This window comes from Gopherus flavomarginatus, chromosome 2, assembly GCF_025201925.1.
Source record: "Gopherus flavomarginatus isolate rGopFla2 chromosome 2, rGopFla2.mat.asm, whole genome shotgun sequence".
NCBI classification, from domain to species: Eukaryota; Metazoa; Chordata; order Testudines; family Testudinidae; genus Gopherus; species Gopherus flavomarginatus.
In genome coordinates, this window is record NC_066618.1 from 91,026,005 (window position 1) to 91,051,407 (window position 25,403).

The 25,403-nt window shown below is 42.0% G+C and overlaps 1 protein-coding gene across 7 annotated transcripts in view; it reads left to right on the forward strand.

Annotated features, from left to right (window-relative positions):
- BBS9 (Bardet-Biedl syndrome 9) overlaps window positions 1-25,403 on the forward strand; it is a 487,370-nt gene that overhangs the window by 13,151 nt on the left and 448,816 nt on the right. The window lies entirely within an intron of this gene.

The following is a 25,403-nucleotide window of genomic DNA, read 5'->3' on the forward strand; positions in this document are numbered from 1 at the left end:
GATAAAATTATGGTGGAAGCCTAATATTGCAGGATCCACAATATTGCAAATTAAGTAGGGCCTCAAGAATAGTTCATTTTGATCCTCATTCAATCCTGGCCCTCTTCTGAAAATGCTAGTAAGCTTCTTTTTGGGAGTTTTTTTGTGATGCTACCATCTTTAGATTACTAGTTTGGATGAGAACAGTTAGGAAGTATTTGTTTTGCTTTTGTTTTTAACATATCAATGAACCTAAAATAAGAAAGTTAAATACAGAATATGCTAGGATGATTAAAAATCAAGTGTTGAAATAAGGATATTAGCTCATAAGGACACTTACGTTAAAAGTACATTAATAAATAAATAAAACCCAAATTTCCTTTCCTTGTAATAATTCAGATATTGAAAATTTCTTTTGTTTTAATACATTTAAGTCATGTTATGCATTTTGCCAAGGTTGGATAATAAAAATAGAGTAGTTCTCTTTACTCTCCGGACTGCTGTGTGTGTGTTTTTTGTTTTTGGCTTCTCCACCTTCTATTCCATCTGCCCTATTAAATCTTTTTTTAAAAGACAGTCTATGTAATGTTATCCTTTGAAATGTTAAGTAGGCATTTTGTTATTCAGTGTATTACAGTCTTCAGTTAACTTCTGCAGCCAAATTTTAAATGCTTTGCTCCCGTTATCCTGGAAACATTTTTTTGCACATGCTCTATGTATGCACATATTTAAGTGTTTGCAGGTTTAGGGGCCTTACAGAACCAATATTTGTAGAAATCAGTTCGACTACTTTTGAAGTTAATGCTACTCCTTTTGAGTAGGGGGTATCAAAATCTGACTTTATGTAAATATGCATGTGTTTAACCACTAAAGGGCTCTCATATTTTCCCCTGAATGATAGGTACTGTGAATTATAGGATGAAAATAAAAATAATTGAAACTAAACAAATTGTGGTTCCTAACTTGATGTTTTGTACATACATTTTTCTAGATGACTATTCAATGTCTAGTCATCCATTCCATAAAATAAAAACACATAACACAAATAACAATACATTGTTAAGGGCTGACAGAGAAATATTCATCAGTAGATGAGAGTTAAATGAGCCCAAACCTCCCCCAGTCCTCTCCTGTTGGGAGTCACCATCCCCTATCCTGGAGGGCCCCCCCCCCCCCCAAAAAAAGCACTTTCTTGCATGTCTAGAAATTTGACAAATTTGAGCTCACTCCCCAACTTGTTTGATCAAAGTTCCAAAGTGGAAGACCCCTTCTGCAGGACCCTGCCAGCTACTTTCTCCCCTTTAGTGGGGAATTCCAACTTAAGCTCCTCTACTGATGGCAGTTGTGGTAGAGTGACGCACAGAAAGAGGCAGTATCAAATTAACAGCCTTAGATGGTTTGAAATCAGTATCTTGTATTCCCATTGGTAGCTAATACAAATTGTGGAACACTGGCAAAATGTGCTCCCAATGTGCAACTCTGTAGTAAGTGGTTCAACACATTTTGTGTGAACTTCACTTTCTGCTTGTTCTCAAGGTGTTGTTTCACAAAGAACACTTTACAGCTAAGTGTCTCAGAGTCACAAAGATACTGATAAGGTCCACCTCAGAGAGAAAAGGCATGACTCATCTTGCCAGGTGGGGGGAAAATGTGCTCCCAGTGACCGTCACTAGCTTGGCTTCCAAGAGAAGTCCGTCTCTAATAATAAACTTAGGTTATATGCTTTTACAAATGGCATTGACTATCTTTTGGTCATGAGCATCAATAAAAGCTTTACCAACTCTCTGGCTTCTTCCCCCAACCTGCCAACTTTATTTTTGTCTTGTCTGGACTAAGTTGCGGTCAGATAGCCTTTGTCCAAGCCTCAAACTCACAGTAACATTGGATTATTTATTGTGTTGATCTGGCTTGGTGAGATGTGTTGAAGAAGTATGTTATATTGAATACAGTACAGCCCTGTCTCTTTACTGATGCTTTCAGCTTGATATACACATGGAATTGGTGGGATAACAGGGGCTGGGGGACTCTTGTGTTATGCTGTAGGAGAGAGCTCTTGGGATAGAGGAAATATTGCCCATGACTCCTCCGAGTATAAAAATGGAGTCATTCAACTGCAGCTTTATTCATTCCTACCAGGATCTACTAGTGAGTTAACAGAACTTTAGGATTGGTATCAAAAGCTGCTGACTAATCTCAGAGTCTGCTTGGACACATTTTGTCTTCCTTCATTGCTAGGAGCAGTGAATCAGTTAATGCAACCACTGTAGTTTCTGTCTCATACCCAGGCCTGTCGCCCAAATAATCAAGCTTTAGGAACTCTGAGCACTCAAGAAGGTGCCAGAGTTGCCCCTCTACACATTTATGATTTATTTCTAAGGACAGCAGTGTGTATTTATATACTTAAATAGCTACAGCACAATGGGCAGGGCATGAGATGTGGCCGAACCACCACTAGATGGTCCTCTGGTTACAGTCATTGGTTTTGCTACACTTTATAACACTGCTTCTGATGGTCTGGTTCTACAGGTGCATTTACTGTAAGACTTAACAAGGTGTGGAAAATACAAAAATACTTTTGCTGAAAACCTGCTCCGCAGAATGTATTTTATTGACTAAAACCAAATATTTTTCATGGTTTATGGGTTTTTTGTAGAAAAGAGGAGGAGATGATTTCACTTTCACTCACTTACTGGAAAACACTGAGGGGAGGAGGCAGGGAGAAACTGTTGCAGATTTGGCTAAATTTCTGCTCCAAAAACCTAAGCTTTCATTTTACACACACACACAACCTCCCTCTCGCCTTTTTGGTTTCAAGTATAATCTTCGGCATCAACTGGTGCAGTGATGTCTGCCTAACTCTACCAGCAGCTTTAAATGATATCTCTGAAAGTGTCTCCTTTGAGTGTGGTGTTCAGTCTGAATTCTAATAAGGATAATTTAAATGTCAATATTATTAATTATTTCACTTCCAGTCATTTTAGCAGAATCATTAAACTGAAATACCCCGTTACGGTTTGTAGTGCCAGAAATTAGTGTGTGTGCGATATTGCAGGTTGCCATCAAGTCTCGCTTGGGTGAAGAATGAAGAAGTCCTCCATCTCCTCCAAAATTGTTACCTGACCTCTGCCCACGAAGGTGAAGTGAAGGATGAAATACATCCCTTCCCAAGAAAGGCAAAGAGCTTCAACAGGCTCCTGCTCACCAAAAATCAAAATGATTTGCCACACCTTCTTGAGGCGTTTGGCACCCAAATACCCTGTCACAGCTGACACCATTAACAGTGTGGCTATGGATTTAAGAAAAATTTTGTGGAATACTGAAAGTGTTAGTGAGAATAAATTGAAATTAAATATATTAGATATTGTACAGATTCTACTGCAGTGCTGCATAACTTGAATCCAATATACCCCTTGGGGCAGTGGCCCTGAATATTAGTACCATAATTCCTTTTGCTTATTTAAAACCATTGTGGGTCTTTCTACACAACAACCAGGAAATGTAATTCCCATTGTGGTTAGACATACACACGTTAGCTCTGCTTGCGCTACCACCTTAAAAAATAGCTGTTGCTGCAGTGGCATGGGCATTGCTTGGACTCACTTGAGCCTTCATGGCCACATTGCTATTTTTAGGGGCTAATTTGAGCATATCTAGCATATGCCTGTGTGCCTGTGTTGGGAATTACATCTCCCAGCTGCCATGTGGGCATACTCTGTATGCCACACTTGGACGCACAGGAGATACTCCGTTTAAATGATGGAAAGTACTTAACTGAACCTTTCAACACGCCCGATTAGTGTTTCTTTCAGCATGCCAGATAGTAGTAATGATGCCCGATGTTAAATTTTGTGGCTCTTGTTAGATTTGGATGGAATGAATCAAGTGAACTTTATGGCTTATGGTGCACAGAAATACATTTCTTACCTCTGAATGTTTACCTTGATACTGTTTTAATTTATCAAAGTGTGATACAGCAGTAATATACAATCTTTGTGTCAATATCAATAGGGCTGGGGAATAAGCAGTAAACTTATCATCCTAACATAAGAAATTTAGCTGTAGGAAGAGTGAAATTGCTTCTTAATGGAAAAGATCAATCAGAGGGTGTTGGCACCAAGTGAGACTTATTCTTGGTTTGGGGCATGATGCATATGAGGACTTCAAGTTTTGCAGGGACACTAGAAGTATATATTTTGCCAAAATATATTTACACTCCCATAATCGATTTAGTCTATTTTGGACAGCAGCACCACCTCTGCACAGCCATACACAAGTGGATTGTGCATGCTAGGCCCCTCAATAACCCCTGGGAATAGTAGAGAGAAGAAAGAGAGCACATATCCATTGCTGGATCATTGCAGACCCCTTGGAACCTAGGACATGAGTGCGTCTCCATGGCTTGTTCCAGAGGGCCGATGGAACAGTGTTTCCTCTAATATTTTTCCTGTAGGTGGAATGAATGACCATCCATGCCCAAGTTTTAGATCTGAGTGTACTCTCCCAAACACTATGTCCCTCTGCATTTACTTCCTTCCTTTCTCTCTGTCTCACTCCCTCTTTATTCATTTCATACTCCCCAATCATTATCACCTGCTCTCCATTCATTCACTTCCACTTTCACACATTTGCATTCTTTCCCACTGTTACTCCTCTTATTTCTCATACTCTTTCCCCTCACTTTTTTACTTTCTATAAGAGAAACAGGATAGTTCTACACTAGATAATTAAACCATTTTTACTTTAACCAATTACACATATATGGTTAAATAATACCACCTCACTCTTATATAGTGCTTAAAGTACAAATGAGGATCCACATAGCCACGTGGAATGAGTAGAGAAGTTCTACATCTGGAGTAGTGTTCTCTTTAGCCTAGTTACAATGTACTAGAGATATTTATTTTGCAATGCACTGGCCATTGCAGAGATTGCATATCTGGGGACAGAGATGGGAGGGACAGCATCCTGTTACTGTCCCTCAGGGCTTGTCTTCTCATCTTTGTCCTGCAGTCCTCTTCCCCCTTAAAAATGCCCTTTGATTCCATTTATGCCTCTCCAATAAAGCTCTGGAAAGATTAATTTTCCTCTCCAATCCTAACTGGAGGCTATTAGCTGTCCTTCTGCAGCAGACCCCACTTATGAGTAGCTGAGAACCCCATTTTAACAAACTGTAGGTGATTTCTCAGACCAGCACTTGCAACTGGCAAACCAGCTGTAGTTTGTAAGATGAGTATATGGGGAGCTGGACCAGGGAGTCATTAATGGAGTCCCTATGCATAAAGAGTTTATGTACTCTGGTTTTAATTAAAGTGTGGGGGAGAACGGGGGGAAGCACACAGGAAAAGATGCCTTTCAATCAAGGATTTTAATTTTATATTTTTTCAAATTAGCCTGTAATATTACTGAAAGTTTACTGAATTTTACTGACAGTTCTAAAAACCCTAATAATTTTGTGTGCCTCTTAGACAACATGGAATGTGTTGGTGATTATTTTCAAAGCAGCCCTTTATTTTTACTGAATAAGCCTTGGTGGTTGGTGGTTTATGTTTTGTTTAGGAGGATTATTTTCTGGTTTAGAGAAGGCCTGTGTAAAGCAGCTGATCATGCACTATTTTATAAGTGGATAGACATGGGCCATGCATGCAGTTCACAAGCAAAAGATCTCCGCTGCTAATGTAATGCTCCCACACATTTCACTCTGTGGCCCTTCAACTTTACTGTTACTGTTTGCTAGCTAGGCCCTTATCCATTAAAGGCTTTAGAAGGGCACCAGGATCTTGAAAACATCTTGGAAAGTTCAGGTGGTGGTAAAGTGAACTGTTCACTTCTCAACATGTTGTCAGTATTATATGCCTCTATAGCTGCTTCAATGAATTTTGTTTAATACAGTAGAGGAGACTGTAATTGCAATTATAATGCGTTCCCCCACCTCCGTCCAAAATGATTTTTAAAAAGTAGTGCAGTGTACTTCACAAAAACTCTGGCATATGGATGTAAGATTTAGTGTGAAATTTCTTGTCCTGCATAACTTCAGAATCGCTCTCATCCACTATTCAGCCCTATTTCTTGCCACTCCTTTTGCCTTATTCCTCTGCTGTTGTCTCCCACCCTGCTTTTTTATTAGCTTTCTATTTCTTCCCTCTATGATTTTGCTTCTGTGTTTAGGAACAGTCATTCTGTCCTTAGCCATCACACTCTCTTCTCCCTCACTCTGTTCAAATTCTTCTTTAAGCACAGTCCCTTGTTCCTCTTTAGGAGGAGGGAGGCTGTGGAGATTACTGATAATCTAATGTTTAGATACTGGGTTCAGTGTCCTCTGAGGGCAATACCTAAGATGGAAATAAAAGTTATTCTGTGTCTTGACTTTTGTCTTGTCTGTCTTAGGGCTAAATTATCAGTTTATGATCTAGTTCATCGTAAGGGACAGAGTGCTGTTGTGCTTCCCCTGGATCAGTCCAGCAGTGAGATTATGACTTCATAAATCAGTCTCCCAGTTGCTCCAGAAAGAGAGTAAAATGCCACAGTATTTTCTCAGCATAGGCTTCTTGACATGATGGGAAGGGGTTGGAATCAAGGCTCATTTCACTCTCATCCTTTCCCACAAATCTCAATGGGGATATATACCAGTTCTGTGGACCCTGCTTCCCCTTGCATATAGGAAGTGGTAGTAAGATGTTCAGGGGCAAAGAAGTAAGGGGACATCTTATGCCCCCTATACTGCCTTGTTCAGGACAGGCCACAATCTGTCCATTAGACCGTAAACTCTCTGGGCAAGGGATGTGTTAACTGTCAGTAAAATCCTACGTAATGCTGTAGTATTTTACAAATATTTTTAATAATAGAAAATTGACGTTTTTAAGTGAGATGAACACATTTCTGGTGAAGATGTATGAAAGAGTGCAGAAGCATTTTTAAATCATGAAGTGATTGCTCGACGTTTCTATAGGCTTATATATTGTGATATAAATAAAAATTCCTAAAATCCATGCAATCAGATATGTGCCAGAGCAAATAGTAATCAGGAAAACAGCCAGCATATGTATAAACTAAAAATGTAGTGAGAATATAATAATGAACAACTGGATACTGTGATTCTGTGCCTCCCAAACTGTTTCCTAATTGCCTGACTCCTAGGCCTCTATCTAAAGTGCCTATGAAATGTGGCAGTGGCCAAATGCCATAACATGAAGCGACCTTTCCCAAGTGTCAGATGGGTTTTATGGTTGTTGCGAGGGAAAAAATGATACATTGAGCTGCATGTGTATGAACATCCTGAATGCTTCTTGAATTAAAAAAAAATAATAATAAAAGTTTAATGCTGTCTTTCATCTAAGGACTAAATAGATAATGCATGATAGCTCATGTCCCACGAGTGGGAATTCTTGACACACAAGATACTTAACTAGACAGAGCTCATTTTCTCTATGTATACGTACAGTATATTTGAAGTTGTTTTATAGTGATGTATATTAATTCTATGCATAATGTCTTTATTTTCACTGAAAAATGTTTATACTCCATTTTTATTTAATTGCACAAAATATATTTGTACTAAATTAATTTAAAATGATCAGTGAATTCAGCTCACTTCATATAGCTTCTTGAAATAAAGTCTGTAGAGTTCAGTCATCTTAGTGATCAAACGTGTACGGATTTTGAAATTAGGATTCCCAGATCATAAAATGGCTTTCAGAACTGCACAGATTTGTTGGAAGTTATTCCACAGGTACTGCATAAATAAAAGGAAATATTAAAAACACAAAGTGTTTTAAAGAAAGAAAATAAAAATTATAGCATGAAAAAATTACAAGCAAAAAAAGAAGGCAAAAAGATTTAAAACCCATTCCTCTCTTCCTCCACCTAGCTTTTCTCAGCAAATTGTCTGAATTCATTTTACTTTTATTATAGTCTTGGCCTCGAGGCAAAGTATATTTGAGTGTTACAACAAAGAGGGTGCTATCAAGAGGAATTTTTTAAATAATAAAATACAACATATGTGTAAACCATGCAACCTTGTAACAGAAAACTTTATAAGAAGGGTGGACTGTACTTAACTTTTCCACAGTTCTGCAAGAATGAATTTTATTAGGCGCTAGTGAGAAAAAAATTATCAGCTGACTTTTATGCTGTAAGGTTTAAATTATTCTTATAGCTATGTTTAAGTAGAGCAGTGATATAAATTTGGACATTGATTTATCAGCTAGTTCTCTTAAGAAGCAGGGTGTTTAACTATTACCTTCCTGTTAAATTGCTTCTGTATAAAGAAAGATTATTTGTATACTCATTCTTTTGTGGATTTTGTTCAAAGAATAAATCCACCAAGCTCTGCTCCTGAAAGCCTCCCCATATAACATAACTTTGAAAGGCTATTAGTGGTGTGTTTTCTCTTTAAATAATGATGATATAACCTTTTCTGTAAGTTGAGCATGTGGTGGGGAAAATAATTAAGGAAGAGCCTCACTGCATCTTTTCTAAACAGTTCCCCCTCTCTCCTTTTTTCTTGTAGGTGATAGGTGAAATTTTGGCCCTGTTGAAGCCAGTGGCAAAACTCAAGTGGAGTTCATTGGGCCATGATTTTATCTCAGCTAACTATATAATTAGAGCCATCATTTATTTCAGTTGCTATTAATTGGAGTGGTGATAATGAAAACAGACTAAGTATAAGCTTGATAAATACATTGTACAAGGAAATGTGTAAAATTGAGTCTAGGAATCCTTGAGCTTGTGTGTTTGTTTTCAGGTCCTATCCAGAACAGTATGATCCTGGGCTTCTGTGCTGAACATGCATACCTTTGAAAGTCCTAAATTCTGATTTTGTGTTAGGTCAAACCATCCAGAAGAGAAGTTAGCTTGCCATGACAGCTGCTCAGTGGGGGTGGATGGGAAACATTCCTTCCTATAACCTCCCCAACTCTGCATTCTCAGGAGTTCAATGCTGGTCCTGTTCTGTAGAGAACAGATATCACTTTGCATGGCTATCAGACTGGTACCTCTCACAAGTAGTAAGTTCACTTTAAAAGCATCCCTTGGAATGATGCAGCATTTTTGGCAGCATTTTTTGTTGTCTGTTATTATAGGATATTTTCTGCTAATATTTAATCTCAGAGTGTCCCATAAAAAAGAACTAGATAAGTTCATGGAGGATAGGTCCATCAATGGCTATTAGCCAAGACAGACAGGGATGGTGCCATAGCCTCTGTTTGCCAGAAGTTGGGAATGGGCCAGACGGGATGGATCACTTGATGATTACCTGTTCTGTTCATTCCCTCTAGGGCACCTGGCATTGGCCACAGTCGGAAGACAGGATACTGGCCTAGATGAACCTTTAATCTGACTCTCAATGACTAATGAAAATAAATTATCCCCATGTCTTTATCATAGATCTTCTTCATACTTTTAAATAATTCAAGGGCCATTTGTTTCTCTTATCTCTAGAATGAAAGTCAAATTATTTTACCCTTTCTTCATTGGTCTTATTTTCCAAACCTTTTATAAATTTAGTATGTAAATATATGGCTTTGTAATTCATCTTTAAAAATATTGTGCCCAAATGTGAACAGTTGGAGTACATTGCTAGTGTGAAGTGTACATTATTAGTGTGCAGTTTGCCTATAGGGTTCTAGCTGTTGGAGTACTCCAGTTAAGGCCCTAACAAGTGCCCAGAAGAACAATTACCTCCTTTGTTTTTAATAGGATGTGTCTACTAATATGACCCAATATAGCATCTGTCTTTTTGGTGACTTCATTATATTGTTGACTCATATTTAATTCATCATCCTACTCTAATCCCCAGATTCTACTCTCTGGTGCAATAGCCTAGTCAGCCTTCTTCATTCTCTAGTTTGCTGTGAGACAGTTGTGCAAGATCATATCAGATGTCTTACTGAAGTTTAGAGATGCTGTCCACTATATTTCCTTTATCCAGTATATTGTTATCCTGTCAAAGAAATAGTTACTTTAGCATGATTAGTTTTTGATTACTTCATACTATTTGTATATCACCTTATTTTTTTACTAATTCATTTCCTTTTTATCTGTGTTTTGCAATTTAGCAGACATCAGAATTATCTGATATGCTGTAATCCTGTGGATTGGTCCACTTCCCCCCCCCCACATAAAATGGGCACTTTTTCTCTTTTCTAAATCTCTGAAAGCTTATCCATCCTCAAAGGAGCATCAAAAGTAGGTTTGTAAAGATAGCAGTACGTCTTTTCTTAATTCTTCTACTACCCATCAGTGACTATCCCTGGGCTCTGTAGTACTTTTTTATTAAATATGTCACAGCTGTCTAGATTTTTTTTTTTAATTGGTGGTTATCAAATCCTGGTTCATGGTGGTGCTTCTTTCACAGTACTAATGCATCTCCTTTTTCAAGCAATGATACTTTCTGATAGTTGTACTCCAGTCTAGGATTATTTTGTCGTCTCGAGGTGTTTTGGCCAGCTAACCTACCAAAAAAAAAGTGCATATTTTGGATGAGTTAGTGGAGTGATTCCTTTTGGTCACTGAGGCTATGTCTTCACTACTGCCTATATCGGAGAAACTTATGTTGCTCAGGGGTTTGAGTATTTCACCCCCCTGACCTGCATAAGTTAAACAGACATAAGCACTAGTGTGCACAGCACTATGTTGGCGGGAGAGCTACTGCCAACATAGCTTATGCCGCTCGTGGGGGTGATGTATTTTTTTTTTTATGCTGACGGGATAACTCTCTCCCGTCAGCACAGAGCATCTTCACCGGACATGTTGCAGCAGTGCAGCTGTATCAATAGCTGCAGCTCTGTACATGTAGACATGGCTTGCTTGTTTTGTGGCTTGTGTGTGATTTTTAGGAGCTGAACATAGAATTTTGTTCTTGACTAGTGTTTGTTTCAAAGTTTTATTGGAGGGTGATTGTAAAAAAGCAAAAATGAAAGTATGTCTGGGTCACCTCCACCCAGGACCTTGAGGGAAACCCTCATAATGCTACATGTGTTCAGATTGCTGCTGATTGTGGCATCTGTCTGCATGTGTCCATATATTGTTTGCAAAAACCTTGTTAAAAATAAATTGTCTTAAGGCCACTGTGAGTGGCAACTGTGAATTTTGGACACCCCATCCTGGCAGACTTCTAACCATAATGACACTGCGTTGGGGCCATCACTGGACCACCAGGGACTTGACGGACTCAAAAACTGCAAGGTAGGACATGTGGTTGTAAGAGAGACCTGTTTTAAAATTTTTCTTGTTTGGACCTTAAGCAGTTTTTCCATTGATGGAGGTAGAGCAGCCGATATGACACTGCCATTTTTGGTTGCAAAATGAGCATTTGCTTTGGGCAAATATTTTAATAAAAATAAAACCTGGTAGACCAAAACCAGAGAATTTCCTATGGCCCTAACTCCTGACTCTTGCAAAAGCTTTTTATAATGAGCATCCACAACCTCAAAATGTTGATCCCTGGGCATCTTCTCATTCTTCACATAGGCCGTGTGCCAGTTCCTCACATCCAGGTTATGTCTCAACCTTGCAGATTCTTTCTGCATCACATCTCTTAAAATACATTCTTTCCAATCCATCCATTCAGCTAAAACTCTCATCCAGGCTCTCATAATCTTGCATGTCTACTACAGCAACATCATTTTCTCTGGCCTTGACAAATACAGTCTTGTCTCACTCATATCCATTCAGAATACTACTGCAAAGATAATTTTCTTAGCCTGTTGTTTTGATCAAATCACCTCCCTTTCTGCGTCTCTCAACTGGCTTGCTCGTCTCTATTGTATCAAACATATGTATTTGTATTCACTTTCACCCTACCAATCATCTCTTATTCAGTATCCAAGGGTGGACTCCTGTCTCCAATTGGTCCATGACTCCAGCCTCAGTGGCCCAGTTTTTAAATTATCAAACAAGCACCTTTTGTATTCTCTCCCATGCTGTGCTTCACACTTGAGAGGAACTTCCAGTAACCATCTGCAAAAGTAACTCGTTATCCTCCTTCAAATATGTCCTCAAAACTTTCCTCTGCTCTGATGCCTACAAACTACTTGACAATGGTTAGGCTGCTAGTGTGAAACCACAGCATTGTCTCATTGTATCCTTCTATTCTTCTTCGAGTGCTTGCTCATAGCCATTCCAGTTAGGTGTGCGTGCGCCGCATGCATGTTCGTCGGAAGATTTTTACCCTAGCAACACTTGGTGGGTTGGCTGGGTGCCCCTTGGAGTGGCGCCGCCATGGCGCTGGATATATACCCCTGTCGACCCAACCACCCCTCAGTTCCTTCCTACCACCCGTGTCAGTCGTTGGAACAGTGGAGTGCGGTTTTACTGACCTCCCCCTCCCTAGCTACTCGTAGTTCTCTAGTTATTTTGTTGTGTATATAGTTCAAAGTTTTATATAGTTATAGTTAATTCTTATTGTTAATAGTGTATAGTTAAGAGGGGTTCGGGGATTAGCCCCTTCCCCGCACCCAGTGCCGGGGCCCATGCCCGGTTCACCGGGTTTCAAACCATGCTCGGCCTGTCATAAGCCGATCCTGAGAGGAGATCCACACGACTCCTGCCTTAAATGCCTCGGGGAATCTCACCTGACAGATTAGTGTCGCATTTGCAAGGCTTTTAAGCCGAGAACAAAAAAGGAGCGAGACTTCCGGCTAAAGCAGCTCTTCATGGAGGCGGCTCTTACCCCTCCGCCTTCGGCACCGAGTGCTGGTCAATCGGCGGGCAGAAGCACCTCCTCGGCACCAGACCGCGTCGGTACTGCCAAAGCCTCTTGGCACCGGCTGTCGCCAGCACTGAAGTCAACTCGCCACCGCTCCCTCTCCCTGAGACTGAGAAAGCCTAAGACTCCTGCTGCTTCCGTGCCACCTGCACTGCAGCCAGAGAGCTCGTCTAAGTCGGATCGCACGGCACCGACACCTGCCACGGCACCGACGACTTCGGCATCGTCGATTCTGGTCCCCACAAAGGCCGTCGAGTCCGGTGCCTGTCAGCTCCCCGGCGCGAGCCGTGGTTGAGCTTACTGTTCCATCCATGCTGGAGACATTCTCAACAGTGAGGGATCTGATTGCCATGACAGAGTTGACGCTGCCTTGATCCCCGGCACTGCCGGTGCGGGTAATACAGTCTATCGGCAAGCCTGCCTTGATAAGACCATCCTCTGTCGGCACAGCAGCGCGGCACCATTCACGATCACGGTCCCACAGACGTTCCAGGTCCCGTCGGCGCTCCCGCTCCCGACGCCGCTCGCAGTCCCGGTACCGTTCTCCTCCTCGGTACTGGTTGCACTCGTGGCACCGATCAGTATCCCATTTGCCGGCCTGCTACTCTCGGCACCATTCCAGCTCCCAGCACCGCTCCAGGCACCGTGACTCCCGTAGCCACTCCCAACGTCGAGCCTCGAGATCTCGGTCGACCTCCCGGCACCACTCCGGTTGCAGGTCCCGATCTCGTTCCCGGTACCAGTATACCTCCCGGTACTGGTTCCCGGTGCCGAGTAGAGCAAGGTCCGCTAGAGACAGAGACTCTGCCCAGGGCTTTTCAGCACCTCCATCGCCATCCAGACGCGCATCAATGTCGTCCCACGCGGACAGCTCTTATGCTCAGGACCGCGAATCTGATGTGCCCACCAGAATCTTCCAAGAAATCCAGGCCCAGGACCAAGGACCCCATCAGTGGTCTTTCTGGACACCTTGGGCTTACCACCAGGCCCAAGGCGTACAAGTAGTTCCGTCCCGCTCTGTCTCATCAGAGCACCGAGTGCCAGAGGTGTCGGTTAGCCGTCCCCCTCCGACTGCTGCGGAGGAAGCCCCAGTTCACCCACCGGACTCCCAGGTTCCACTGGAGCAGGAAGTCACCCAAGAGCAACAGGCCACACAGGACCCACTCGTCGCTGGCATCTCCTCTTCCTCCTCTCCAGGTGAGGCAGTGGCAGGAACTTCCTCCTCGGGCCCTCCTCCAGTCGACCTGAGAGCTCATCAGGACCTCCTGAGGAGGGCAGCACTCAATATGAACCTCCAGGTGGAGGAGGTCCCGGAGGTAGAGGACCCAGTAGTGGACATTCTATCGGCGGATGCCCCCACTAGAGTGGCCCTACCGTTTATTCGGACCTTCCAGGCGAATGCCGATACTATATGGCAGTCCCCAGCCTCTATCCCTCCTGCGGCCAGGGGAGTCGAGCGTAAATATATGGTGCCCTCTAAAGGGTATGAGTACTTGTATATCCATCCTCCTCCCTGCTCACTAGTCGTCCAGTCCATTAATGAGAGGGAACGCCACGGCCAGCAGGTACCAGCCCCGAAATCGAAGGAGGCTAGGCGAATGGACCTAGTCGGCCGCAAGGTGTACTCAGCAGGGGCCCTACAGCTCCAGGTGGTGAATCAACAAGCCTTGCTTAGCGGCTATAATTATAATACTTGGGTGGTGGTGGGTAAGTTTACGGAGCTTCTCCCTCAAGACTCCCGCCAAGAGTTCGCTGCCCTCTTGGAGGAAGGGAAAAAGGTGGCCAGAACTTCCCTCCAGGCCTTGTTGGATGCAGCAGACTCAGCAGCCAGGACTCTGGCCTCGGGTGTTGCCATGAGGCGCATCTCATGGCTTCAGGTGTCAAACCTCCCACCGGAGCTGCATTAGATCATTCAGGACTTACCATTTGATGGTAAAGTCCTCTTCTCGGAAAAGACTGACCCCAGGCTGCAAAGCCTGAAGGACAAAAGGGTCATAATGCGCATTCTTGGCATGCATACGCCAGTGACCCAATGCAGGCCTTTCTGTCCCCAGCCTCACTGCCCATACTCTGTGCCTAGACAAAGACAGGACTTTGGCAGGCGGCGCGGCCGAGGTGGTCACAGACGACCGTTAGGACCCCAAGTGGGCCACAATCAAGGTCCCTCGAAACCACCACCGGGACCAAAGACGAACTTTTGAAGGTGTGCCCGAGGGCAGTGTATCAGTTACAGGCCAGGATCCCTCTCCTCTCTTCTCCAACCATCTCTCCTACTTCCTCCCAGCGTGGTCCCAGTTAACTTCAGATTGCTGGGTCCTACGCACGGTGGAGTATGGGTACCACCTCCAATTTATTTCAACCCCACCCTCCCACCCTCCAACCCTGTCCCTCTTCAGGGACCCCTCTCACGAGCAATTCCTCTTACAAGAGGTGCAGACGCTCCTCGCCATAGGAGCTATAGAGAAGGTACTGATGGACGAAAGGGGCAAGGGGTTTTACTCCTGTTATTTCCTAATCCCCAAGTTGAAGGGAGGTCTCAGACCTATCCTAGACCTGCGAGGACTCAACCAGTTTGTGATAAAGTTGAAGTTCCGCATGGTATCTGTCAAAGTTAGACTCAGGACTCACAGTTTGTCAGACCACTCTGTTTTATTAGCACAGCGCTCTGCTAATAACACCCAGATAATGTGAGCACCATGCAAGGCACAAACTATCTTATTTATACAGATAAAAGGGCGAGCACTTAACAAGATAACAAAGGAAGCAGAATCTGATAAGTTTACCTGGGTTAGGCATGCATATCTTATTTCCTTACTAACTATTACCGATCCTCTGTTAATGTTTCGCCATTAGCACCCTTTTTTATGCCTAATGTTTCTTTTCCTGGCACCTGTATTTCAACATTTCTTATTTCTGCTTAAAGGTACATACAACATTTCTTTAATCCATTCTTATTTTTACAGTTTAATTCATTCCACTTTCACATATCCTTGGGGACCATTATCCCATCCTTGGATCCTGGAGACTGGTATGCTGTCCTCAATATGAAGGACGCATACTTTCACATCACCATCTTTCCTCCGCACAGGAGATCCCTCCGCTTTGTAGCCAACCGTCAGCACTTCCAGTTTACGATCCTGCCGTTTGGCCTTTCTACAGCCCCAAGGGTATTTACAAAGTGTATGGCCGTAGTCGCCGCCTACCTCCGCCGACGTCGGATACACGTTTTTCCGTATCTGGATGATTGGCTCATCCGAGGGGCCTCCGAGACACAAGTCACTCAGCATGTGGGCATCGTCAAGGACCTATTCACACGCTTAGGCCTGATGATCAATATAAAAAAAAAAATCCACTCTGGCTCCCACGCAGAGGTTAGACTTCATAGGAGCTATCCTGGACTCCAATTACCAGAGCCTGCTTACCACAGCACCGGATTCAGGCGATGGCAGCAATCATCCAAGGTCTACAGAATTTCCCGACGACCTTGGCTCGCACTTGTCTCGGTCACATGGCTGCCTGCACGTTTGTAACCAAACATGCAAGGCTCCGCCTCATCCTCTCCAAGTTTGGCTCAACTCGGTATACCATCTGGGCAGGGACCCAATAGACACGATAGTCACCTTTCCCCCGAGCACCTTAGGCTCCCTAGAATGGTGGCTAACTCCCTCCCTGGTGTGTGCAAGGATGCCGTTCCATCCGCCCCAACCCTCAGTGTCCCTGACGACGGACTCGTCATCTCTCGGCTGGGGTGCTCACCTCGGTCACCTTCGTACTCAAGGCCTTTGGTCATCTCAGGAGCTGGCATTACACATAAATGTCCGAGAACTGAGAGCAGTCCACCTGGCGTGCCAGCAACAGTTGCGAGGCTGTTGTGTCTTAGTGTTTACAGACAACACAACGGCTGGTTCACAAGGTCCTGCTGAAATTGCGCAGGGACAGAGCGCACATCATCATGATTGCTCCAGCGTGGCCTAGGTAGCACTGGTACACCACGTTACACGACTGTCGATAGCCAACCCAATTGCCCTGCCACTCCACTCAGACCTCATAACTCAGGACCATGGCAGGCTTCGCCACCCGGACCTGCAGGCTCTTCACCTCACGGCGTGGCTGCTGCGTGGCTAAACCAGTCAGAGTTACGTTGCTGTGAATCAGTACGACAAGTTCTCCTGGGTAGCAGGAAGCCTTCCACCTGGTCAACATATCTGGCCAAGTGGAAGCGTTTCTACTGCTGATGTGAAACGCTTAATCTTACTCCCACAGAGGTCTTGATCCCCTCTATTTTGGACTACCTCTGGTCTCTCAAACAGCAGGGCCTAGCAGTATCATCACTGAGGGTACGCTTGGCAGCCATCTCTACCTTCCACTCAGGCGAATGGTCGCTCCATGTTCTCACACCCTATGGTTTCTAGGTTCCTCAAGGGCTTGGAGCGCTTATACCCTCAAGTGTGCTGCCCAGCTCCGACCTGGGACCACGACCTGGTTTTAACCAGACTTATGTCTCCCCTATTCGAGCCGTTAGCAACCTGCTCGCTACTGTACCTGTCTTGGAAGACAGCTTTCCTCGTAGCCATTACATCGGCCAGACGAGTCTCTGAGCTTAGGGCTCTTACGGTGGATCCGCCGTACACTGTGTTCCACAAGGACAAGGTGCAGTTGCTACCACACCCGGCATTCCTCCCTAAGGTGGTTTTGGCCTTTCATGTTAACCAGGATATCTTTCTCCCGGTCTTCTTCCCGAAGCCACACTCATCGCGACGGGAGCAACAATTGCACTCACTGGACTTCTGTAGGCGCTCACATTTTATATTGAGCGGACAAAACTGTTTCGTAAAACTCCCCAACTCTTTGTTGCGGTAGCAGACCGAATGAAAGGCCTACCTGTTTCCTCTCAGAGGATCTCATCTTGGGTGTCGAGGTGCATCCACACTTGTTATGATTTGGCTCATATTTCCCCAAGCCACATCACCGCGCATTCTACCAGAGCTCGGTCTTCATCTGCCGCCTTCCTGGCTCCTATACCTATCCAGGAGACATGTTGTGCAGCTACTTGGTCCTCGGTCCACACCTTTGCTTTGCATTATGCTCTGGTTCAACAGTCTAGAGATGATGCAGCCTTTGGCTCAGCAGTTTTACATTCTGCCACATCTCACTCCGACCCCACCGCCTAGGTAAGGCTTGCGAATCACCTAACTGGAATGGATATGAGCAAGCACTCGAAGAAGAAAAGACGGCTACTCACCTTTGTAACTGTTGTTCTTCGAGATGTGTTGCTCCTATCCATTCCAAACCCGCCCTCCTTCCCCACTGTTGGAGTAGCTGGCAAGAAGGAACTGAGGGGCGATTGGGTCGGCAGGGGTATATATCCGGTGCCAGGGCGGCGCCACTCGAGGGGGCACCCAGCCGACCCACCGAGTGTTGCTAGGGTAAAAATCTCTGACAAACATGCACGCGGCGTGCGCACACCTTACTGGAATGGATATGAGCAACACATCTCGAAGAACAACAGTTACAAAGGTGAGTAGCTGTCTTTTCTCCTATCGCTCTGTCTGTATCCATCTGTTGTCTCTTACTACTTAAATTGTAAGCTCCTAGGGGCAGGGTTTGTCTATTTGTTCTGTGTTAATATAGTACCTAATACAATGGGGTCTTGGTCAATGACTGGGGCTACAATAATACAAATAATATCAGATGATAAGAATAAATTCATCATTGAAAGAAAAATGCTTGATCCAGTGCTGAGACACCCTTATTTAGTTCCAACACACATTTTAATGTATATTATTAAAGTGGACTAATAACTTCGAGTATTAATGGAAACCAGAACATGAAGTTTTTTCACTGTTTAAAATAAAATGCTATGCTTGACTGGGGATTTTAAAAGGAAAGTAGATAAATTTTTACGTTGTTTTTAAATTAAGTAGTGATGAGATAAATTAGAGATTAAACAATGTTTAGGTAGAGTTACTAGGTGACTTAATTAGTTTAGTATGCGGAAATGTTAGGGAGCTAAGCCTTGGAAAAAAAGGTTATGCTTTTAAACAGCACCACACACTGACAATGAAATAAAGCTAAGTGCTGACTTAAGATTTTAAGAAGCTGAAATACATCTATGTTGCTGTAAAAGGAAATGGTTCAGAAATGGCTTCAAATGGATGATCCATTTATCTGAATAATAGAGTGCATGAAGCAAACAGATGGACATACTGTTACAAAAATCTGGTGATGATTGTTTGCCTAAATGAGTGTAGCTGGGTTAGAATTTGATATAGAACCTCAAAAGAGTTAGTGAAAAATGCTGAACTTGGATGATCAGTACAGCAGAATTTGAGGTGTAGACGACTTCATTTACTGTGTCTGCTAACTGGCTTTTTGTCATTTTGTGGGAATAAATATTAAATAGGTTGCAAGTACAAAAGTTTTGCCAGTCCCACTACTTTAAGTCATGGAGCTTAGGTATCATGAATCTTTTAAAATATTTATTCACTATTGACTGTTGGAGTCTTAAAAAGAATGTTTGTAGATTAATGTTGGGTATCACTTCAAATTTTATTTTTCAATATGTGTTCTTTGTTTTATCTTTGTTATGCTACTAGTGCCTTTTTAAAAAATTATACTTTTAGTACTTCTGAAAATGTGCTGGATTGAAAGGACTGGATGTTGAAGTGTTCTGTTGGTCAATAGGCAAAGAGTTACATTGACAGTGATAATTACTTATTTTTATAGTGCCCCCCAAAATGTCAGGTGTTTGCAAAGGAAAGAAGATGACATGACATGGTCCCTGCCCCAGAAGGGCTGTAGTCTGATTGTAAGCATAATTTACTGAATGAAAGCTACAGAAAACTAGGGTAAGGTGCAATAGGGTTACAGCAGCCTTGAAAAACTGCCATGAAAATGTAGCTATCCAGACATAAAATGTACTCATTTGCCATCTAATTTGATAATGAAAAAATGCATGACATCTTACTGATCTGTCAAAATTATTACTGGCCATACATGCATGGGCAAACAGACCTTTGCAAGGCTGGTCTACAATAATAAGATCATATGGTTATTTGCAGTGTGCTTCTACCCCATTCTGGATGGAAAGGTTAAAAATTGTTCATGCCTATTAAATCATGACTAGTCAGACTACCAAAAAGGTAATGAATAGTGATGGTGGTGACTGTGATAGAGACATAATCCACCAACTTCTTTAATATTTAGCTAGCAAACAGCTGGCTAAATATTACAGAACGTTACTCCGTTGGTTATTACTATCCTGGGCTACAATTGAACAAGTGACCTAGATGTGAAAGTGTCTGTATTGATTACCTGTAGCCTCAGTTTTATCTCTGTCTAATCACATTGTATGATTTGTTTCTAATGACAAGTGTCTTGGTTTGGATATTCAAAATTCCTTTAAAGTGATATTGAAGGTCAACTTAAGTCACTTTAATTAAAAAAAAAAGCGCCACCTTTCATTACAATTGTGAGACAGTGCATTACAAACTGCCTTTTAAAGAGTTCTTCTGCTTTCACTGTACCCACAGGGGACAATACTACTTTAAGAAGAGTTTGTCAGTGAATCTGTATTCAAAACGGTGATGTTTCTTAGAGTACCTTGGACACCTTGTTACTCCCTTGACTCCAGCAACAGGGAGACTTGTTTGTTCTTATGTTGGTGTAGTAGTCTTTTCTCAGATCCCACCAGCCTGTTAGCCACTAAACAATCTCCTCAGTTCTGTATCAACCCTTACTTTGCCTTGCAGGTTAACAATAGATGTACCCAGTCCTGGAGCCTCTTTGAAGTGTTCCTCTGTGGTGGCTATAGGTGGGTGGCAGAAGGTGCCTCTACCCTGCATGGAAGGTGGCAGTGGCCGGAGCTGGCTGCTTTTCCTGCAGAAGTGGAAAACGTGAAACAAGAATTCTAGACTTCTAGGGATTTCACCATGGAAGACTTGGAAGGAAATCACTTCAAGTCAGTGGAAGAAGAAACCAGCTACTGGAAAGAACTGGCTATGAAATATAAACAATGTGCAGAAAATACACAGGAGGAACTGCGTGAGTTCCAAGAAGGGAGCCGAGAATATGAAGCAGAATTGGAGACACAGCTGCAACAAACGGAATTCAGAAATTGAGACCTTTTATCGGAAAACAATCGCCTTCGAATGGAACTGGAGTCAATTAAGGAAAAAATTGAAATGCAACATTCGGAAGGCTACCAGCAGATCTCTGCACTAGAAGATGACCTGGCACAGATGACAGCTATTAAAGATTTTCTGCTGAACACTTGCAGAAGTACCAAGTCAGCTGTCTGCAAGGGGACATGTATACACTAGTTTGTGTGAGTCAGCTCAGGATTAGCACCTTGTTTAACACCACTACACTGAGATACATTTATAGTGAAAACAACCATAAGTTTATTATCAAAGATTCGAGCGAGAATGAGTAAGGATAATGGAAACAAGTTATGTACAAAACAAAATTAGAACATGTTTTCTGGATACTATACTTAACTTAGCAGGCTAACCTCAACTCTAAATATGTTTATTTGGCCCCAAATATCCTCTGCAGTATTTCAACCAAATCTGATTGAGATTCTGTTTTCATGAATGTAAACATATTGCCCATTTACTTCCTAGGTGCAGGATAAAGGGGTGTCTTTTGCCTTCTTGTTACATCTCCCTGTAGCTTATGCTTCTGTGTGCTGTCTTCCTGTAGATTTCCATCTCCTCGTTGATTTAGTATGTAAATGACTCTCCATTGTGTTAACTTACAAGGCTTAATTTACATGCCAGAGTGAATAAACATTATTATCTGACAGAAAACATATATGTCAACTCTATCTTTGTACAGACTTTAAAACATATTTTCAGTAAACATACATAGTTCCTTACATAGTATCTGTACATTCATTTCACAACAATACTGACTAATGACCAGCATTTTAATTTAGACATCATATGAAAATCTTTGATGAACCGGAATGTACATATCAGGATATTATTGTAATCCTTTTTTCTAGTTGGCATTAAGGGTCTATGAGTCATAAAGACAACTAGGTGAAATAGTCCTTTTTTAGTAGTTGTTCCTCAGCAAAACTATCACAAAATGGCACAGGAGGTCCATTGGGTTAGTCAGACTTTCCACCTTCTGAGAAAGTGGAGATCTGCTGGGGAAGAGGGACAGAAGATGATAAAGGATCCAATGAAGTGGGCTGACAAAAGCTTATGCTCAAATACATTTATTAGTCTCTAAGGTGCCACAAGTGCTCCTGTTCTTTTTATGGATACAGACTAACATGGCTGCTACTCTGAAACCTATGGTCAAGAAAGCTGTAGCCTCAGGCTGTCATGCAATGGTGAGGAGAACCACAGCTATGTTTAAACTCTCTCCCTTGATAATCTGTATTTGATGTTCTTCTTCGTTTTATGACCTCTGCCAATCTGAATGTCTTTTCTGAGAGTGAGCGCTCTGCCAGGCAGAGACTGTCTCTTCTTGAATGTCTGAAAAATGCTTAGCCTATTGTGAGGGCTGCCATAAATAAATAATAACCAAAACCTATTTAGATCAGTGGATGTTTCACTTCTTTCATGGCTGTAGAATGTCAGATGTAGGGATTCTTCTTGCAGACACCCTTTCCTCACAGTTGGAGATTGACTCTGATTGCCTATATTGCAGATACTTGGAGCTTATTTAACCTGACTAGTAGTCTTTTCCTGTCCGCCCTGCCCCATCCGCAGGGTCCATATTAGTTTTGAAAAGGCCTCTGCCCAAAGTTAGCAGGTTAATACTGACTCACTTCTCTATTTCAGAGGTCAGCTGGGGAAGGAAAAAATGGATCTTGTGGCTTGAAGATTACTTTCCCCAAGAGGGATGACTGGGAAGAGAAGATGTGCAGTCATCAATTTGGTTGATCATAAGAATGAAATGCCTGTCCATTTAAATCCTATTTTAGGGTTCATAAAAATCTACAAGGGACTGGGTGGAAGACTTTTGATCCTAAAAATTGACAGTGGTGGGGTACAAAGAAATTTCTCTCCTTTGCACCATTCCTCTATTGAGCTGCTCGGATACTTTTTGGCAGAGGAAACTTACTAATGAATAGGCTGGCCTGTTGCAGAACCAACATTTGTCCTTTGTTGGGATTTGTAAAGACTCAAAGATTTTGTACTGCTTCAAGTTCCAATTCCATAGTAGCAGGCAAAGACTAGAAAATAATTTAAAATGTTAGTTCAATACATTAATTTCTTCAGTATTTGTTTTTCCTGGGTTGAGTTTTTTCTTAAATGCTATCAGCTCCTCTTATTTTCATTCCCTTCCTGCTTCGGGAGCTCATGTTGTAGTAACCTGTGTTCCTAGCACAGGTGGACTTAAACTAGCTCTCGCAGGAGCCTGTGTACAATGCTCCTTGCATCATCCGGGGGGATTGCAGGTGAGTGATGTAAGGCATTTTTCCTTCTCTTGTCCTGTGTGATCAGAACACTGCCTCAGAAATGTTCTCAGCTGCTGTCTGCCTGGAATAAAGAAACCCAGCTGAAGTCCTGAACTCTGATCTCCTTTGTGGCAGTGCACTGTGCTGCCATTAGACCACCAAGCTAGTCTTGTTTAGTATTCTGTGTGAATGCTCATTGACATGTGTTTCCTGCTTTGGGTTAGGGAAATAACCTAAGATTTGTTTTTTACTAGGCATAGGTTGTTTTAAGAACTGCCCCAACATACATTCAAATGGTTTTTCCATTAGTCAGGAGCAGTTCCTGAAGTGCTTTGCTCTCAGTTGACCCACACTTGTTTTGCATCGGGAACTAAACCCAGCTGTGAGTTGAGCTCTCAAAGCACAGGGAGCATCTTCGGGTTTTCTATTCAAAAACTCAGTGCTAAAAGAAAACGAAAACCCATTTTCCCATGCCAGAGCAGGTGACTGCCTTCTCTTCCAGTCTGTGTGTGGGAAAGTAAGGCCATAGTTACTTTTGCATTGGTTCATGGACTGTAGGTTTGCTTTTTCTGTGTAAATTAAGGCTTGTGATGCTTAAAGGAAGCACTCTTTAAGCCCTTATATTCAGTATTAGCAGTGAAGAAAATGAACTATTACTGTTTGGAAATGCCAATTGCTCTTTTCTTTTACCTTAAATTTACCATTCTTTTGTCCTCCTTGTAGTGAGCTGTAGACTGATGCTTTTGATTAGCATTTCTGGAAGGGATGTGGAATCATTTGTGCTATTACTTGCCAAAAAGCTATAACTTCATGAAGCTTATTCTGATTTATAATTTATCCCATTTGATGCTGCAGGTTTTCTTAGTAAGTGTCACATGGTACTAACTCCTTGTGATTACATAATCTATTTATTTTTATGAAAATGCTTTGGTGCCGGGGGAAGGCTGAGAGCACAGGAAATCATTCACATACAAGAACTCCAGATCCAAAATAGCTTTAATTACAGGCTTGTTTCAAAGAGCCACCACTTGCCTCTTTATATTGGCTTTTCATTAAAAATAAATTATGTTTTTATAAAAAAAAACAAACAAACCTGTGACACAAATATACTCGTTTCACGCTAGAATAACAAAAACTACAAAACAACAGTAGCTGGACTAATACTTAAAGTAACACTTGCTGGCTGAGGGACATTCCTCTTGAGGCTGCTGAAACTATGTAGAGTACACTAAGTGATTCCATCTGATTTTCAGAGAACACTATGGGTTACATTTTCACTTTATAAATATGTCACTGGCAAAGCCAACTGGCTGCAGTAAGCTTTTAGAAATGGACTTTTCTGGCTGAGCTTTTGGAAGACTGCATTTTTTTAATGAAACATAAAAAACCCATTCACTAGTTACACATTAGAAACGGCCAAAGGAAACAAAATGAACTATAAAAACTTAGACTATGAAGAATATCTAATTTTGTATGAACTTTTCATTTGTTTTACTTGTAGTATTTTTCATAATTGGAGTTTGTCATCTAACAGACTATTGTACATTTATATTTTAACTAAACTTGAAGTGAATAATACAGATGATGCAAGAAAGACAAACCAAGTTTAGTTGTTGCTGTAGAACTTGATGCTGCATCACTGAAGTCAATGGGAGTTTTGCCATTGACTCGTTGCTGGATCAAGCTCTATATGGATTAAATATCTTTTACTGCTTCTTTAACAAATATGGTTTACCTGCTGTTCTACATGCATTGAAGATCCCCAAAGACTCTAAGCACCTTGTCGTAAATATTATTTACGTTTTATTACCATACCAGCAAGATGTTTCAACAATAGTATTTGTGTGAAAGAGTTCATTTGTTAACAGTGAGGATAAATATAATATCCCTCAATCACTGTTATACGTATCTATTATCTATTACAAGAGTGTTCTGTAAATCTTATTTCCACTCTTAATAATTTATTATTTTTACGATTTAACAGATTATGGTAAACATATATTTTATATCTTATCATTTGTGTGAGATCAAAACTTATTGCTATTTCTGACTTGCCCTAACAATGTGGATGAACAACTGTGCAGACATCTATTTGTAATCTATTAGTAACTGAATCAGCATCTTTACAGTATTACTGCTGCCTGTAGTGTGTCTGTGTGTGTTTAAAGTGGTGTCACAGAAACAGAAACATCTTCCGTTAGTTAGTTAAAGAATATAGCCAAAAATCTCTTCATCTGCTTGTGGAAAAGCCCCCCATTATTCACAACCAAGAAATATTGCTCTTTGGCATAGCCTTCCTTTAAA